The sequence below is a fragment of the Elephantulus edwardii genome, unplaced genomic scaffold (genome assembly GCF_000299155.1).
Source record: "Elephantulus edwardii isolate Elephantulus edwardi_28Jun2011 unplaced genomic scaffold, EleEdw1.0 scaffold00288, whole genome shotgun sequence".
Lineage (NCBI taxonomy): Eukaryota > Metazoa > Chordata > Mammalia > Macroscelidea > Macroscelididae > Elephantulus > Elephantulus edwardii.
In genome coordinates, this window is record NW_006400038.1 from 418,540 (window position 1) to 427,752 (window position 9,213).

Sequence of the window (9,213 nt, forward strand, 5' to 3'; positions counted from 1 at the left end):
TGGGAGGGTTGAGGGACAACGCAGGAGGGGAAGACCCTCTATGAGATGGATTGATTCGGTGACTGGGGTAATCGGGATGGGTGTGTCAGAGGCGGTGGGGTTGGCGCAGGATAGAGCAGGGTTTAGGGCTGTTGTGCATAGGGTCGCTATGAGTTGGAAACGACTCGACGGCACATAACAACAACAACAAGAACCGACCCATAGCTGACCCTCTGGTGGATTTTCAGAGGCAGTTAATCATATGAGAGGAGACTGCCTTTCTTTCTCCTGCAGAGTGGCTGGTGGCCTCAAACTGCATGCCTTCAGGATTGTAGCACAGCATCTTGCCACTAGGCCACCAGAGTTCAAAATGCCTTTTCTCCATGGTCAACTGTGAGTTCTTCCTGGCACCTTCTGCCTCATCACCGGTTCCCTGCTCATGTAGCCCTAATGCTCTCTTGGTGCTTTCCAATCTCCTCCTGAACTTCTATCCACCTGCCTCATCTTCCTCTGTCTTTTCAGCCTGTGCTTCCTTTAGTCCGTCCCTCCTTCATCCCATCTCTTCCCTCTCCACTACTTTCAGGTGTTCACTGCCCTCTTGTCACTTCCACCTGGCTCTCTTCAGAATATCCCAGGCTGTGGCCTGGAGAGGTGGTCACACTGGTGCCACTAACTCAGTAGAACTTGGGGAACCTCAGTTTCCTCATCTGGCATCAGTATTCTAGGAACCAGTTGGTTTTCAACTGATGTTAGACAAGAGGCTGTTCATCAAACTGCCACTAGAGGGAGCTTCTGGTCTACAGAGCAAGAAAGACGGTCTTTCTAAGTCAAAGGGATCACCCCTCCAAATCCCCGGCCCTGCCTTGCGTCCCCCAACCCTGGTCACCGCAGGGCTCTGGTCTGGGCCAGGCTCGTAGACAGGAGCTTCTCGAGGTCAGTGTGCAGTAAAACGAAGCAGCTCTCTGGTGGCCACAAGGCTCTTGGAGGCAGTGCTGGGCTCTGGGTCTCCAGAGGCTCTGCGGACAGGAGCTTGTCTGCTCAGTTGGCTGCTGGAGGTGCCAGGCCTTAAGGATGTCTCAGGGATACTCTCCCTTCCACAAGCTGGTCATCCCATGTGGTAAGCAGGTCAGTTGGCTCCGGAACTTGGGGGTGCCTGGCCAGTCCATCTTTAGAGTCTTGGTTTCTGCCTTCCTGATGCCTGTGTATCCAGAGCCTGGCCTGGCCCTGCTCAATGCAAAGAGCTGCTAATGTTCCAGGCCCAGTGACCTGAGTGGACTCCTGACTCTCCCTCCTAAGCCCTCCTTCCTTTGCCCTGCAGCCCTCCCAGGGCACCCTGTGTGGTACAGTGAAGCCCCTCTGCCTGCTTGCCCTCAGCTAGGTGCCGCTGATTCCCCTCGGGCCCACTGGAGCTCCGCTTCCCTCCGCCCTCTGGGTAGTGGAACTCTGCTTTTGCCTTGTGGCCCGCCTCTTCCTCCTGCTGGAGCTGGGTGAGCTCTGCGCTTGGGTTAGGCAGACATCAGCTCAACACAACTCACTGCCAGGGATGCCTAGCTGATGTCCAGTGGATTTTCTGAGGGTGTAAATCACATGGGAGGAGACGGACTATTTTTGTCCTGTGGAGTTGCTGGTAGATTCGAACCTTCAGTGAAGTGTCGTCTTGGGGTCAGCAGCACAACTCCCTGTGGACTACACCACCACAGCTAAGGCCTGCCATGTCTCTACTTGCTGGGGACCTAGGGCAAGTCATAGTCCCATTCCCCTGCCTGACATAGGGGCTGCATCATGGCTCTGGTGGGCACTGGTAGGCCTCAGTGGGTGCAGGGGCTGCAGTGTGTTCTGTGAGGAAGCCCGTGACCTCAGCGGACACTGGCTGATGATAGGGCCATGGTCTCCCTCAGGCGCTGACCTGCTCTTGGGGACTCACCTGGGTGATACAAGCTCCCGTGAAGGCCACAATCACGGCTACCACGTTGACTGTGAGCTGGAACTGCAGAAACTTGGAGATGCTGTCATAGACATTGCGGCCCCACATCACAGCCTTGACGATGCTACTGAAGTTGTCATCAGTCAGGATAATGTCAGAGGCCTCCTTGGCCACATCTGTGCCTGCAATGCCCTGTGGGGATAGGGACAGGAGCCTGGGTGGGGCAGCCAAGGGGAGGGGAGCTGGACACCAATGCCAACAGCTCTGATAGAACTCTCCTATGTCCAGCCCTACTCGACCCCATATCTGCAGACTGAACTCTGGTGTGGCCTTAGTGTACAGGAGCACACACGGGCCCCAGTTGTCACCTTTCACCAGTCTAGCTCGCTGGGCCACCCCAAGATGGCCTCTGCCAGACCCTCCCCCCAAGACAGAGGTGGTCCCCATGCACTCCACTCCTTCCCCTCTGTGAGTCCCTGAGCAAAGGAGCCCAGCTTTGCGAGCTGCCCTACCATGGCGAAGCCCACGTCGGCCTTCTTGAGTGCAGGCCCGTCATTGGTCCCATCCCCGGTCACAGCCACCACCTGCCGCTGTTCAGTGTGGGTGCTGTCAATGATGCCTGTGGAGGGGGGCATGCTCAGGCCTCAGACCTCACTTGGGCCCAGCTCCCCTTCCTGTTCTGGCTCTCCCAGGCGATGGCTGAGTATCTTTGCCTAGTGCTGTCTGAAGACCCCCAGTGGCTTAGCCTTCTCATCTCTCCAGCATCTCCTTTTGCCATTGAAACCTTGTGGTTCTGGTCACATGAGTGACACCTAACTAGAAACACCTTTCCTCAGCTCCAGGGACCTCTCCTCCAGCTAAGCCCCCACCTCCTCCTCACCATTATTCTGAGGAGACCTTGGCTGTGCTGTTTGCCCAGGATCCACTGAGCAGGCTCTAACCTTGACCTCTCTGCAGACATTCATCTGTGATAGAATGTTCAGTGAACAACAGAATGAACAGATGGTGTGTGGTCTCATGGGCCAGTGGGGAATGTGGATGGAAGAGGTCAGCGGGGGTGGGGCGGGGTGTGTGTGTGTCTGTGGGGCTTTTAGTTCAGGGTTCCCAAGTAGAACTGTCCACAGGACAGGGTGGAGGTCGTGGGTCAGCCTGTCCCATCAAGGCCCTCACACAAGCACTGAACCTGCCCCTGCCTGCTTCAGTGTCAGTCTCCTTCTCCATCCAGTTCTATCCACAACAAACCTAGAAGATCCTCTAAGCCCAGGGGATGCCCTACCCCTTCCAAGGGAGAGCCCTGCTCTCCTTGCTCAAGTTTCAGGATCAACTCTGTCGTCTAGGCTATCAGACCAGCCTCAGCAATTCTTTAGTGTCTTAGCCTCTCATTTTCTGAACTCCCCTGATTTGTTCTCCAGCCACAAGCAACCACTTGCAGCACCTTAAAGCTCCCTCCACCTGCCTCTGTGCCCACATAGGCTGCTCCTTTGGAAATGCCTTGTGTGTTTTCCACACACACCTGAACTTCCTCTGTGTTGCTGCTTTCTTCCCTGGGAAGTCTTTTGGATCCTGCACCTCCTCATCAGATCATGGGGACTCGAGTTATGTGGCCTCCTTAGTTACGTTGTCTCCCATCCAAGGAAGCCTCACACACAACAAACCCCCCAAAGCCTCACTGCCATCAAGTGGGAGCCGACTCATAGTCGGCCCTTCAGCAAGTTTTTGGAGGCTGCAAAAATCAAGGGAGGAGATTGCCCATCTTTCTCCTGTGGAGTTGAACCACCAGAGAGGTGCCAGCTTGTGTTAGTAGCACAACGCCCTACAAACTACACCATCAGAGCTCAATAACACACAACCAGAGCCTAATAAATCTGTGCGGAGTCAGAGAGTGGAGTGATTCCTGCCCCAGCTCCCGTGTAGCTGCAGTTTCACCCACTTTAGGCTTGAGCGTCTGTGCTGTCCCCCTGGCTGTCCCTACCCAGCTGGCGGCCACCTTGAAGTTGCATTGTTCTGGGCTTTCTTTCCACTCAGCATGTGAGGCCTCCCCCCCAGGAAGAGAGGGTCTAACTTTTTCTCCGTGGCTCTAGTGCCCACGACCTTTGCCTAGCCCCACCGGCTATAACCTTTCTGCATGTGCTCCTCCATCTCCAGATCGTCCTTCTCTGGCCCTGAGGTGACCCCATTCTAGTGATGTGGATTGGACTGTTAACTTTTCAGTTAACGGTACAATATGCCACCAGAGCTCTTGTCCAATTCCCTCCCTGGTTTTTTAATGTTGTTATGTACCATTGAGTTGGAACCTACTCATAGCTGACCCTTCGGCATGCTTTCAGAGGCTGTACAGGAGAAGACTGCCCATCCTTCCCCCATGGAGCATCTGGTGGAGCTGAAACACATGCCTTAGGTTTGGCAGCACAATTCCTTACCACTGGGTTACCAGAGTTCCCTGCTTGGAAATCTGATGTTGGGCCTTCACAGTCTGCTTGAAATATGGCCTCCTCCCTGCTCCTACTTCTGATGAGCATTGGCCTGATTCTCCTCCCCAGGCTGAGTCAGAAAGCTGCAAGCCAGCCCCACACCCTTTTATTCCACTTAAGCAGCCATAACTTCTCTAGAAAACCCTCTGACTGAAGGTCAGCTGATTGGCTCCCTCTGCTGGAAGTAGGGCCTGGCCCCAGAGGAGGTCCTTACTTAACATGAGAACCAATGTATGAGTGAGTGAGAGTGGGTGCTTTCAGTGTGGGAAATGGAGATGAGGAAGCCTCCGGCTGTGGGCATCCATTAGTGCCTTCAGGTGGCACCTTTGAGAGAGGAATCTGAGAAGCCAATGCACCCCTCCCTGACATTTTACAACTAGGAAAATTGAGTATCCAAGGGGAAGGGATTTTCTTGAGGCTACAGAATGGGCCAGTGGCAAAGCTGGGATTTGAGCCCTGTGGATGTTTTGGCCTGATGCTACATGTCAGAGCACTGCACCACCTAGCAGCGGCTCAATACGTGGGTGACCTCTCTCTGGAGGAGGGAGCCCCAGAAAGGGAAAGAGCTGGTTTTGGCCTCGTCTTTCGGGCAGCTAGTTCAGGTTCAGCCATCTTCTCAGGGTCAAACATTCTGGTCTCAACTCACCTACCCCATGGAGCCAGGCTGATAGTAAAGAAGGCTGAGTGTAATGCAGCGAGGAGGTGGAGACTGTGCTGGACATGTGCGAGTAGAGCTGTGTCTGGGAAAGTGATTGAAACTCAGCCCCCGTGCTGACCCCAGTGGATACGGCCTTATTGCTTTCTAAAGGAGGCAGAGGGTTCAGAGAGAAGACTCATAACCTCCTCATGTCATTCTGCACCACAGGAGGGTTTCCATGGCTGCCAAGGTGATGCGAACAGGTGGTCCGGGTGTGAGGAGCCCAGGCAAGAGCCCTTCCCTCCTGGAATGAAGGATGAAACTGAGGAGGCCTCAGGGTGGCTGAGGGCGCCAGGTCTTACCTTTGACCAGGGTGTGCTTGTCCGTGGGGGAGGAGCGAGCCAGCACTCGCAGCTTTGGCCAGATCTTGTCGATTCTCTCCTGCTCAATCTGGAGAGGGATGGGGTGGGGGGAGGGGGCGAGGGCGGGCAGGTGCATTGGTGGGGTTGAAACTAAGCCCCAAGAGGGAAGGGAAGTTGCCAGAGTTCTGGGCTCTGGTAGCATGCTGGTTGGCTTCTGTGCCTTCCAGGCCTCCCAGCTCCTCCCTCCCAACTCCCTTTGCGCTGGGCCACCTACCTCTCCCTTCTCATTGCGGATCCTGCGGTTGAACTCTTTGCCCTCAAGACACAGGAAGTCCTCCCCAGGGTGGATGATGCCACACTTGATGGCAATGGCCCGGGCTGTGTTGATGTTGTCACCTGTGACCATGCGGACTGTGATGCCTGCCCGCTGGCACTTACGAATGGCTTCTGGGACCTGCACAAGAGGGTAGGAGCCGTGAGGGGTGGGGGATTCACTGTAATGGGCCTGGAAGACCATTAGATAGTGATGGCAGGAGTGCCAGGGGCCACCTACTGCTTCTCTGTGTTCATGGGAGGCAAAACGAAAGAATCAAAACATCCCTAATTAGGCTCTGATGTGGTCTCAGCATTCTCCAGACACAGAGATGCAGACATTGGGCCATCCAGGCATGGAAGCATTCACTTTCCTGATTTGGGAAAAACCATCAAGAAAGCCCTAAATGAACACCTCCTTCAGACCCTGGCTTCAGCAAGAGGACACAACACTCCTCTACCAGGGCTGACTCCTCCAGAGCTCACTCCTCCACCAGGACTGACTCTTCCACCAGGGCTGACTCCTTCACTTGAGCTCACTCTTCCACCTGAGTTCACACCTCCACCAGAGCTCATCCCTCTACCAGGGCTCACTCCTCCACCAGGACTGATATCTTCACTAGGGCCAAATTCTCCACTAGGGTCGACTTCTCCACCAAGGCCAACTCCTCCACCAGGGCCCACTCCTCCACCAGGGCTCACTCCTCCTCCAGTGGTCACTCCTCCACCAGGGCTCACTCCTCCTCCAGTGGTCACTCCTCCACCAGGGCTCACTGCTCCACCAGGGCTCACTGCTCCACCAGGGCTGATTCCTCTACTAGAGTGCACTCCTATACCAGGGCCCACTCCTCCACCAGAGTACACTCCTCCATGAGGACCGACTCCTCCACCAGGGCTCATTTCACCAGGGCCTACTCCTCTACCAGGGCTGACTCCTCCATCAGAGTGCATTCCTCCACCAGAACTCAATCCTCTACCAAGCCTGAATCCCTTCCACCAGAGCTCACTCCTCCACCAGGGCCAACTTCCCCACCAGAGCTCACTCCTCCACCAGAATTCACTCCTCCACCAGAGCTCACTCCCCCAACAGGGTGACTCTTCCACCAGAGCTCACTCCTTCACCAGGATCAACTCCTCCACCAGAGCTTGCTCCTCCACTAGGGATCCACTTGATATTATGTGCCATTGAGTTGGAATCATGCCATAGCTGACCTTCCAGTGGGTTTTCCTCCACCACAGTGGGTTTTCAGAGGATATATGTTGCATATGAGGAGCTTGTTTATCATTCTCTCACAGAGCAAATGGTGTATTTGAACTACATTTTGAGTTGGCAGCATTTCTTTACCATTAGGCCATGAGAGCTCCCTTACTCCTCATAAGGGCTCTTGAACTGTATGTGCTCTGTCCACAGCTATTATCTGCAAACTTGATGACAGAGAAATTTGTGTATTTCCACGTTTTTTAGAATATTGCATTTTGGGTGGTTCTTCTACTGAGTGTGACATGACATTGTTTCATTATATTGAATCACTGTTTCTGGTGAAACAGAACATTTCACTGCAAGGACAAAGACTGTGTTCTCTCAGCTGTGATGACAGAATGATGTCTGGGCCAATCAGGCCACAGTAAGTTCAACGGGTCAGTCAGCAAGCCTCTGTCCTTTAGCACCTGCTGCCATTCACTCAGCAGTTAACCAGGAATGGTTGAGTAGACCCTGGTCCTGTGTATCTCAGAGGAGAGTCTCACTCATAGAGTTTCAGTGGTGACTTTCCAGAGATAGATTACTGAGGCTTTCTTCTCAGGTGCCTTATGCTGACTTGAACCTTTTCTCTTTCATTTACAGCACAGCATGTTAATTAGCACCACCCTGGGACCACATCCAGCAATTGTTGTCTTTGCTAGATGCCTTCAGGTCAATTAAAACTCATAGAGATCCTATGAACAACATATGGGAAGCTGTGAAACTATTCCTATCTGCATCATCCTCATTAGATCCTGCTCAAGCCCATTATGAATGCAGTCACTGTGTCACTCCAGCTCGTTGAGGGTCTTCTTTTTGTCTTTGATAACCCTCTAACTTTTCCAGCATGTGTCTCTCTTCAAGGTTCCTCCTGAAAACTTGCCCAAAGTGAGACTAAGTTTCACCATCCTTGCCTCTAAGAGCACTCTGGTTTCAAGACAGGTTTGTTTGTTCTTTTGGAAGTCTATGTATTATTTAGTACTCTTCTCCAACAGCTTGAATCAAAGGCAATCTTCTGGAATCTTCTGGAATTCCCTTTCATTTTCTTACTGTTAGATGTGTAGGAAACAACTGAAAAGATAATTGCTTTTCATTGCACTTTGACAGCAAGTTCCGCCAATGCAACTTTTTTTTTTTTTAATTTCGTCATTGTTTTTACTCATGGTGTTGATTGTGGATCCAAAGAAAAGGAAGTCATTGAAAACTTTAGTCTTTTCTCCATCTATCATGAAATGACATTTTTTTTGTTTTCTTGATGTTGAGATATAACAATTCATATTGAAGTTGGTAGTCGTTGATCTTCTGCTGTCTTTTTCATGTTCTGCAAACAAGGTTTTGTCATCTGCATGATGCAAGATGATGCCACATTTCAGTGTTGCACTTATTTTCCTGAAATAATAATACTTATTTCCTGAAATAATTGATGTAATACCTCACTAGGTATTACATCAATTCTTGGGGCCTTATTTTTTGCCAATGCCTTCAGGGAAGCTTGAATTTCTTTCTTCCTTTACTACTGTTGGTTCTGGACCATGTGCTACTTTTGGAAATAGTTCAGTGTTGACCAATTCTTTTTGGTAAAATGACTTGCTATATCCTTTCCATCGTATCCCACTCTTCTCCCTCCCCCGTGTTTTATTTAAGGGCTTATACAAAATATTTGAGATAAATGAGTTTTAAGCCTCATCTTCTTTCTCTTCATCCTGGTTAATTTGGAAGTAACATAATAACTTTGTTGTTAGCAGTAATGCACAACCAATCATGTAGATTCTTCTTCAAATATTTTCTGGTGACACATTTCAAATATCCTTTGGAAAAAGGCACCTTGGAGGATACCGTTATCTTGTTTTTGCTTCTTTCCGTGGTGACAATTCCTCCACCAAGTTTACCAGTTTTCTCCACAACAAGATAAAGGTAAATAATCCAATAGAAAAATGGGCACAGGATATGACAGGCACTTCACCGAAGACGACATTCAGATGGCTAACAAGCACATGAAGAAAGGCTTAAAATCCCTAGCCCTAAGAGAGATGCAAATTAAAACAACTATGAGATATCATCTCACCCCAGTCAAAATAGCAAAATTTAACAGAACAGCAAGCAATAAATGCTGGCGAGGTTGTGGAGAAACTGGAGCCCTTATTCACTGTTGGTGGGAGTGTAAAATGGTGGAAAGCGGTACGGCACTTTCTCAAAAAGTTGCAAATAGAGATACCATTTGACCCCGCAATACCACTACTGGGAATATACCCTGAAGAGACCATAACTGACACCCAAGCAGATATATG

General features: G+C 51.2%; 1 protein-coding gene across 1 annotated transcript in view; it reads right to left on the reverse strand.

Annotated features, from left to right (window-relative positions):
• Nucleotides 1–9,213, reverse strand: part of ATP2B2 (ATPase, Ca++ transporting, plasma membrane 2) — a 257,365-nt gene that overhangs the window by 19,377 nt on the left and 228,775 nt on the right. The window lies entirely within an intron of this gene.